Here is a 9,463-nt window from a genome sequence, read left to right on the forward strand (position 1 = left end):
TGCGTCCCCCTGCTGTTCTGCACTGTTATTTCATGCATGACATGTCGACCCGGTTGCTATATGTCCCACATGTCGTCGAGAGGAAGTACATAATTCATGAAAGTGAGCGTCGACAGAGGAGTACAAGACACGGCTTGGTTTTTACTGCTTCGCGTAAGTATGGCAATGGGTAGGGTATGGGGCGGGTAGAGCAATACCATACCCATACCTGTGTAGTCAATGGGTACAAAATTCTACCCATATCCGTACCCACGGTTATGAAACTTTACCCATACCCATACCCGACGGGTACTCATACCCGTTGGGTACCCAGCAGGTAGATCAAACAATACACAAGTTATTCATAATTTTACATTTATCGATAGCACATTTGACAAAAAAATATCTCAACTCAATAACAGATAGATGAGTATATGACAATTATCTCAATTCAAATTGACAATTGGTGAACTTTAACATAGGTTCACAAACTCATGACACACTTCACCAAATAACATCCGACAAGTAATAAATAAAAACATAAGACCATGGATATCTTTCCAATACTTCTTAAACTTATCCTTCATTTCCTCGGACTTTTTTTGTATAAGCTCAATGTCACTCTTACCCCATTTCCTTATGGCTAAGCGAACGGTAATCACTTTAGGGAAAAAAATTTGTTGTGACATACTTCGTGCCCGAGAATGACTCGGTGATATCAAAGAAGAGCTTCAGCCTATCACATATTTCTTTTGCAAACATCCAATCATCTTTGGTTGGGCAACACCTAAAGTTCTTTTAACATGCCTTTAATTTTTCAAATATCTCTATGTATTCTACTTCAATGCTAATCATGATATAAGTTGAATTCCATCTAGTCTTACAATCAAGAGTTAACCTTTTGTTATACTCTATGTTTAATGTTTTTGCCATCTTTTCAAACTTCTCATGCCTTTTCGGTGTGGCTGACCAAAACGCAACACTGTCTCGCAACCTCTCTATACCTTTCTCTAAGACACTCATTCCATCTTTTACAATTAAGTTTAATATGTGAGCGGCACAACGCATATGCAGTAATTGACCATCCAACATGAGAGAGCTTGTATCCAACTTATCTGGCAATATTCCCGTAGCCTTGTCATTTGATGTGCAGTTGTCCAAAGTGACGGTGGAGATCTTCCTCTCAAGGTGCCACTCAACAAGACACTCATACAAGGCTTCACATATAACCTCAGCTGAATGTGGACATGGCACATAAGCAAACCTATTTAACACAATAAAATAGAAAAAGTCATGAGTATTGCAGAAGCATAGTATGATAATTGCTAATATTTACTATTGTGCTATGTATATATTTATACCTCATAAGAAAGCTCTTTAGGTTCCAAGAATCATCTATATAGTGCGCGGTAACAGCCATGTAACCTCTCTTTTGATAGCCCACTGTCCACAAATCTGTAGTGACAGCCACTCGGTGCTTGAATGTTGCAAAAAAAATCACCATCTTCTCCTTTTGAGCAGAATGCATAGCCACAATATCATTCCTAATAGTATTTCTGCACACCATCTTAAACATCGGCTGCAAAGAAGAACAAAATCTACGAAAACCACTATGATCCACAATAGATAGAGGATACTCATGTTCACATATCATCAATGCAAGATCTTTCCTAGCCTTATCTTGGCCAAAAATGACATTTTCAATATTTACTTTGCCACCTTCACCTTTGGTCAACCTCAGTTGTTGTTGTTGTGGACCAATGGGTGCATGCTTAGGAGGACAACATTCCAAATGTACACGCAAGTGAGTTGTGCCAGCTCTAGGTCCTGCACTAAATTTTCGGTGACAATGATTGCACTCGGCTTTCAGTTGTCTATTTTCTAATTTCTCTTCCATCTCATCCCATACTGCTGATGTTCGCTTCCTCTTAGAACCAGCTCTGCTAGATGTAGCTTGAGATGTTACAGTAGCAGCTTGAGATGTTGGAGTAGCAGCTTGAGAAATCGGAGTAGCTTCAGATATTGGTGTAGCACGTTGAGACGAAGGATCAGCTGAGGTAAAATTCCCTTCACCAGCCACACCCGAGCCTTCGTATCCATCTTGAGAAGCCATTGATCTATACATCAAAACGTGATGCATAACAAATAAGTTTCTCAATTGCAAAAACAAGATACATGACTATGCCACTATGAAAATAAAAATATACAAAGCAATCTATATGTAGACATAATTTATGTCTTTCTCGAAACAGGCCGTCACATAATTTATATCAGCATACAAGTACATGTTGATCTTGCTCATTTCAGAGTCTGTACGTGAATTACAACTATACTGAATAATAACTGTAGTAATTAGGAACGACGACATACAGTACTGGAATCTTCAAGTATAGCCTACAGAATGAACTAAAGTCTGGAAGGGAGCAATAGAAATTTACTAGCAACAGGACGACAGCTTTCAGTCTGCAATACTAAGTTACTAACTCTATGACGTGCCTGCTGCAACATAACTGGACTATATTTTTACTGAACCGTAAGTCCACACTGTCTGGAACGGCAACGTACAGTGTGCAATCAACTAGCAACGCAGTTAGCATCAAGTTTAGCTCACGGAGAGAGAAAGAGTCTTAAGACAAACTAGCAATTAACATCAAGTCAGCCAAAAAATAGTCTGAAGATAAACCTACGCAATTAACATCAAGTTGCAGATTGTACATTGTAGTCTGAAGATACACTTATACGGAGACAAATTAGCAATAGAAAGAAATTTACTGAGTTCACAATAGAGAGCCTTACCGTCGCGGTGGGATTCCATCCATGGCTTGGCCCTCTTGCCGACGCGCTCCTTTCTGGTGTATAGGGCTAATCTAAGAAAATTCGTTTTTCCGTTTTATAAGTCTTAATTCTACTAGTAGTAGTACCATCACATGTTTGGATTTCGAGGTGCGTTAAATCACCCGATGCAAGCAATGTCAAAAGAAAACTCACCAATGCATGTAGAAGTTTATGGAAATTTAGTGGTCATACATGCATTCGTTCTAATTAAAGCCTCGGTAAACATAACTTCTTGAGAAAAACAAGCGTACTAATTACTTGTGCAAACTATGAAATTAATTCCGCCACTCACCGTCTACCTTGGTTGAAGAGATTTTGAAATTGAGCCATAAACCGTAAAGGAGTAGTAACATAGTCTAGTGTAGCTTGCTACACCACGGACTCCAAGGAAATTGTTGTAGTACTACTCCTATGTACTACTACTAAAAGACATATTTCAAACAATATGATAATCTCTCTAACCAAGGTAGGGACGAGGAGTAAACGGAGGGAGTAGTAAAATTTTCTCCTCGTCCTGCGAGCCACCGCGTGCGTGGGCGAGGGAGCGGGTGTAAGGCGTAGTAAGCAAGCTTCACCTCGTCCTGCGAGCCACCGCGCCCGTGGGCGGGGGAGACGGTGTACTAAGCAAGCTTCTCCTCGTTCTGCGAGTTGATGGGACACATCAAAAGTAATACATACAGAGCATCTCCAGTGTATAGAGCCTTGCCTCTAAGGTAAGCCCCACATGATTTGCCTCTTATCAAATGAAAAAAAACTGAGCATGTGAGATGGTTAACGGAGGGAGTACGATACCATTAGTACTACGGTTCTTTTGGAAGGGTTGTAGTAGTCCCTCCCATTCACATGTTCACATTTCAAGCTTTAATAAAACGTTGCACGCAAGGATTAAGAGAAACCTCGGCAATGCATGTACTCCCTCAATCCATATAGGGTATAAAATGTGCTTTGGAGGCTAACTTTGACCACATGTTAGAGCAATAATATGACATCCAACTTACACAAATCTTACCATCAAATCCATATGTGGTCATTATACTGCTAACACATGCATGTGTTGCAATTAGTACGTAGATACAGTAGTAAACAATCAATATCTAGTAGTACTAGTAGTACTCTACACTACTACTACTATGAGGCCATCCAACTGTGTCCTGGGCTCCCCGCAGAAGACCGCGAACATCGATTATCCGTTCATATTTAAATTTGTTTTCACACAACAAAATATCTCTATCTCTACTCTATATATCTACTCTTATAAAAAAACTGAGTTGGTGATGATGGTGTGCCTGCCATCTTGTAATATAGACCGTCCGATCTATATCTGACGGATAGAAAGCAAACTATGACATTTCTACAAAAGATACCCGCACCTCTCTCCACATTTACAGATAAGGCCTTGCCTCGTTCATCCTTATCTCCCACAACCTCATTGATGAGCAATTAAAAAGAAAGTCTCTGGAACAATCTAGCATGGTGGCCGCTGCCGCCTGCCGGCGCCGTCCATCCCCATGCCTCCGCTCAGTCCGACCACCAGTCACCACCACGCCCCACTCCTCCTCACCTTATCTCTCATTTTTCATTTTTCCAACGAAATTCTCGAGATACCATTTTTCCGATAAAATTCACAAGATGTCATTAGTTTTTACACATGGGATTACTCCTACATGGGTCAATCACAACAGGTGTTTTGTAAAAAAAATGCATCTTGATGTTCCATGCAATGCATGGGCATCTTGCTAGTCCATGAAAACAACACGTGGCAAAATTTCACGGCGAATGAGGGATTTGAATGTGCTGGGAGGGGCTATTTGGATCTTGCCAGGGGTAGCCAAAATATTGGCGACCCTTTTGTCCACCGGTGCCTTTGCCACTGATGAATGAGGAATAGCTCGGGTGCTCATGCATCCTCCAGCACGCGCGTTGGAGACAAGCTCGCACGAGCTATGCTTTTTTTGTCCCACCATGCTGCTTGAGTCGGCCGCAGACCAACCGACGACCCGCAAAGTACGCCATCCAACCGTAGCCGCACACATTCTGACAACAACTCAACCAACTGGATGAAATTCATGCAAACACGGCAATATTTCATATAAATAATGACGGAATCCATAGAAAATACCGGATTTTCATACAAACATGAGGGATTTCATTACATACAAATCAACTAAGCGGTGCTAGTTCTGAACAACACATGTATAATAATACCTATCCTAAATGGTCACCCGCCGATCCATTTGTCTTCCTTATGTCCGACAGCACAATCAGCGGACTGCCGGGAGCCCCAGAGGTATATGCTTCAGCACAAAGTACGGCTCGCTTCCCCACTTCCCAACTGACATCATTCGCTGATTACTAAGATGGAGGTGGAAGGGGGCTTCTCCGCTTCCGTGGAGCCCACGCCGGGTCGACGAAGGTCCTCGCAACAAAAGGATCCGGCAAGACACCTATTGTGTATGCCGGCGTCGCCTCCGCGGTGGCCTTCATGGGAACCAAGTGGTGGCGGCCTCCCGTGTTCTACTTCTCCTCGATGATGGTGGCGGACGTGGAGGCGCTGGCCACCGACTCGTCGCTCTCCGCGCACCTGGCTTCTGTCACTGCTTGCATGGCTCGACCGCAGGCATGGGAGTCTCGGCCACAGAAATGGGAGACGTGGTCGCAGACACGGGAGGCGCGGTACGAGGCAGCGGCGTGGACGGCAGCGACGACGCCCGTGCTCCCTGTCGTGCCGGCATGGTGCAGCTCGCCGCTCCTCATCGAGATGGCTTGGAGCGGCAAGTTGCTGAGCCGCGCGCTAGCTTGGGGCGACAATTGGCTCCATCGGGCGAGGGGAGGGAGGTGGATCAGCTAGATGCATAGCTCGTATCCGGCGGGCTCGGCGGGCCACCCAGCCGACTTGGATGCCGGATAAACTACCCTTCGTAAGCCATTGTAAGAGTGGACAAAATGGTGAAGGAGGAGATAGGGGAGCGGCAGAGGTGTGAGATTCTTGGCCGGCGTCTGGCCTCGTTTAAATAGGAGATTAAATAGACGGCGGACGGGAGGAGCTTGGTCAGCGTTGCGTTTAACGCAGGCCCGGTCATGAACGGACGTGTGTCCAGTGGGTTTCTCGGCTTCCACACGGGTTTCATGGAGGCGTTTGAATGCGGCAAGGAGGCGTGTTCAGCCGGGCGTGCAGCGAGCGGCACCCTCAACTCTGACGTACGACACTATGCCGTTCTTCCACTGACATGTGCGATCTTTGGGTACATGGCCTACATGTCAGTGACCCAACACGGGCAGCGCACGGCATAGGAACTTTTGGTGGGTCAGGGCGGTCAGAAGCGGGCATTTCATAAGTTGATGATTGTTCATTGAGTGTGACGTCATCTATTTCATGTAGATAATCCTACTATATAATGTAAGAGAATTTTAAAACTTTCATATATACATTGATAGCCCGTTCGATACGTTGTGATTCATAAAGGCCGATGCAAACATCAATGTTCTGCTTATCACAGATAAGACTGATTAATACCCATAACAATCCATGTCCTTAACAAAGGGTGCATGCACGTATAGGTTGAGCATGTGTCATGCGTCGTGTGATGTGTGCATGCAGGCGTGCGAGTGTTGCGTGCGTGCATGTGTACGTTCCAGTGTTGCATGCATGTGTGCGTGTGTTCGTGAGTGCATGTGTACGTGTCAGTGTTGCACGTCTGCATGCGTGCGTGTGTTCATTCTGTGTACGTGTCAGTGTTGCACGTCTGCATGCGTACGTGTATTCGTACGAGTGTTGCGTGCGTGCATGTGTATGTGTGGGGTGAGGCTACACATCAGTCGACTGACTTTTTCATCTCTGGTCAGTCGATTTTCCAGCTGTTGGATACAAAATCAAGGGCCTGCAGTTTATCTTCAACCTCCACCCTCCTAAGCCGCCAGCCACCACCGGCCGAACCGCCGGCCCCTTTCGCCCGCTGTCGGCCCGCGCCGCCTCGCTGCCCTGCCCGCCCTAAAACCACTCCCCACCGCCAGTCCGCCGCCGCCACCGCCATCCCTCTAGGCCCCCCGCGCCAAGCTTTTTCTCTAGCGATCCCCACGCCACCGCCCACTCACCGCGCCCCCCACCGCCGGCGACTGCCAACCAGAGGTCTCACGACTTCGAATCCCCATTGACCACTAATTTATTACCATTTATGTCTTTCATATACACGCTGACGGGTGGGCCCTATGGTAATGCGCGCTGCTGAATGTGGACCGTTTGACTCGTCAATTGATCATGTCATCAACAAATTACGAAGTTGTATGGTGATCCAGTGACTGTATGATCACCCTAAAATGTATTTTATTAACATAGTACAAACTCAAACCACCATTTCTTTCTTTCATATACGCGCTGACAGGTGGGACCCATGATTACGCGCGCCGATGGTGCAACACTAGTTGCGCCACGTGGAACATTTGACTGGTCAATTGATTGTGTCATCAAGAAAATAAAGAGTTGTACGGGTGAGCCAGTGACCGTATAATCATGACATGTATTTTTTTAACTTGGTACAGACGCAAGCGCTCATATATACGCGCAAGCACTCACCGCTATAAGCGCACACACGTAGACCCTACCCCTATGAGCACCTTCGAGAGAGTGAGCCAGCATATGATCTTGAGATTTTATGAAGTCACCATAGGTGCCTCATAGTCGAGGGGAACATCTCCTCCCACTGAACGCACATCACCAGAAAATACTGAAATTAACCCATGATAAATGCGAGCACTAGGAGTTTAACCCTGGCGGGCTCGAGAAACCACTGTCCTCCTAACCATCCAACCACAGGTGGTTAGCACCACGAAATGTATGTGGTGACTATGATGAGCTTATTCTAAAGTCTAGTGACCATATCGTGCTTTTGCTTCAAATACAATGACCGTAAGTGTCGTCAACAAAATACGAAGCACGCATCAAATACAATGTCCGTCAGTGTCATCAACAAAATACAACAAAATACGGAGACGTATCGTGAGCTAGATACCGTATGATCACCACGAGAATGTATACGGTGACTGTAATGAGCATATTCTGAAGTCCAGTGACCGTATAGTGCTTTCGCTTGAAATATAGTGACCGTCACGCATGAATGTGTTAGGGGCATGCATACTTTTAGAGGGTCGGGAGATAGTTTGTGTGCGTACGTGGAAGTGGTGTAGAAAGAGGTGGTGTCTGGTGGAGACAAGGAGAGATATGCCCTTCGTTTCTCTTTCCCGTGACTAATATTTTAGGAGAAAATATAAACATTCCCAATGCAGAACATATATTTTTGGATGCACCATGCAATTAACTTTCACATATTACATTGTACTATTGTATATGCTTATTTTTAGTGGCCGATTGCGTATGTGGTGTGGTGGACACATCATTTCTAGTTGTGGTGGGTCAACATGAGGACTCATGGGTTGGTTCCATCCTGCGCCACATAGGTTGGACCGAGACGCATTTACGAAGACCCATGTGGAGGACTCGGCGTATAAGACGAAGCTACCAGAGTTGTGGAGGACTCTATCCCCACTGATGATAAGCCGACTATATATGATTTGTAACCCTAGGCCCCGAGTATGTTATAGAAGTTCGGGGGCTAGTTCGTCGATAGTATACACACACGCACAATGACTGGTATTAACGTGTACTTTATACACACCCCTATCACTAATATACAGTACCAGGAGTAGGCTTTTTCCTCAACTGCAAGGGCCCAGACTTGGGTCAAACTTTGCCTCGTATTACCATCCAGCCTAACAGTCAGGGATATCCTACCGAATGATCTGATGGAATCATATCTACCAACTACTAAGAAAGAGGTGTGTCTGTGGGGGGTGCAATGTGTGCGAGAGAGGCCTAAAGATAATGTGTGTGCGGGAGACACATATGCACATATATGTGCATATAGATGGCTAGTAGAGACCATGCGTGTGTATATATGCCTGTGAGAGAAATAGTGTTTTCCAACTGAGATTAGTGAAAAGAGTGGTACATAGTAGTCTGAAAGAGAGAGGGAGATATATAGAGAGAATGTGCGTGAGACACTCCGACACCCCGGGAGAGATTGTGAGCATGTGTGAAAGAGAAATGCCGATGTATATAAAGTGTGTGCACTTATGCGTTAGATAGAGAAATATATACCGCGTGTGTGAGAACGGGGTGAGGCATAGTGTATCTACATGTAAAAGGCGGTTCTACGCATTAAATTAAAATATAAATGGCATTATTATTTTTCGATGAGATCATGAATTTTGCAATTAACAAAAATCGGTCTATTAGACACACATACTCTATTGAATTCTAGCATGTGCATGTGTTTATTTCATATTATCGATCCATAGAGTGAGACCGGTTTGAAATACAGGCAATGCATTTCTTTTGCAATTCATATATAAACATTAATTAGTGCACTCCATGTTGTTAGTGTGAATCACTTTATACATTTGTCACTTACATGGATACATTCCAAATTGATATCTACGAAATAGAATAATGTTGAATTCAACATAAAGGGGGTTTCGAAGATTTGAATTCATAGGAAGTGCATTCATCTATTTGAATCTGAGATAATGACATTTGTAAATCAGATCTAAAAGGGGGCATCAATCTTTGTTGTGCGTTTGAACATGCTATATATTC

The 9,463-nt window shown here is 44.4% G+C and overlaps 1 pseudogene; it reads right to left on the reverse strand.

Annotated features, from left to right (window-relative positions):
* Positions 1-452: 452 nt before the first annotated feature.
* LOC147985068 (zinc finger BED domain-containing protein RICESLEEPER 2-like) lies at positions 453-2,092 on the reverse strand (annotated as a pseudogene).
* Between the last annotated feature and the right edge of the window lie 7,371 nt (positions 2,093-9,463).

Source organism: Triticum urartu, chromosome 2A, assembly GCF_056163025.1.
Source record: "Triticum urartu cultivar PI428250 chromosome 2A, HENAU_Tu73, whole genome shotgun sequence".
NCBI lineage: Eukaryota > Viridiplantae > Streptophyta > Magnoliopsida > Poales > Poaceae > Triticum > Triticum urartu.